We start from the raw sequence: 566 nt of genomic DNA, 5'->3' as shown, positions 1-566 counted from the left end.
TTTGATCGTAGCTGTTGCGTGATCTTGCGTCTTACACAAACAATTTATGAAGGAAAATTAGTGATAAGCAGGCTTCGAGACTTCGGACCCGATAGAGTAGTTCAGTGGGAAATCCGCATAACGGCGTACTGAGTATAGTGGTAAAGCGTACAGTGGGTTAGGGTACTGTAGAATGAATGCCAACAAATACGCAAGGGAGAACGCTTTGGGTTTGAAGGTTGTGACGAATAATTTGGTTTTCATAGAAACTGTGTCTGAAACTATTACACGGTTAGAAAAGTCAGAGCAAGAGATGCCGGAAGCCCTCAAATTAATTTAGAAAATGATGCAGGGAATTAATGAGACACCAAGTACACCGGTTACTGAACGTGTAAAACAGAAGTGGAAATCAATTTTATGTAAAACTGTCGGATATGGGACATTGTCTAACATAAACAACAAATTAGTGGACATAGAGTCACTCGAAAATGAAAGACTGTCTCTTAGAGACTGCAATGATGTTAGGTTTTTTCGTGTTGCTCCTATCACGTCATCCGACGTAGAGCGCAGCTTTCTACACTACCAAC

This window comes from Periplaneta americana, chromosome 6, assembly GCF_040183065.1.
Source record: "Periplaneta americana isolate PAMFEO1 chromosome 6, P.americana_PAMFEO1_priV1, whole genome shotgun sequence".
NCBI classification, from domain to species: domain Eukaryota; kingdom Metazoa; phylum Arthropoda; class Insecta; order Blattodea; family Blattidae; genus Periplaneta; species Periplaneta americana.
Note: the sequence above shows the minus strand (reverse complement) of the source record.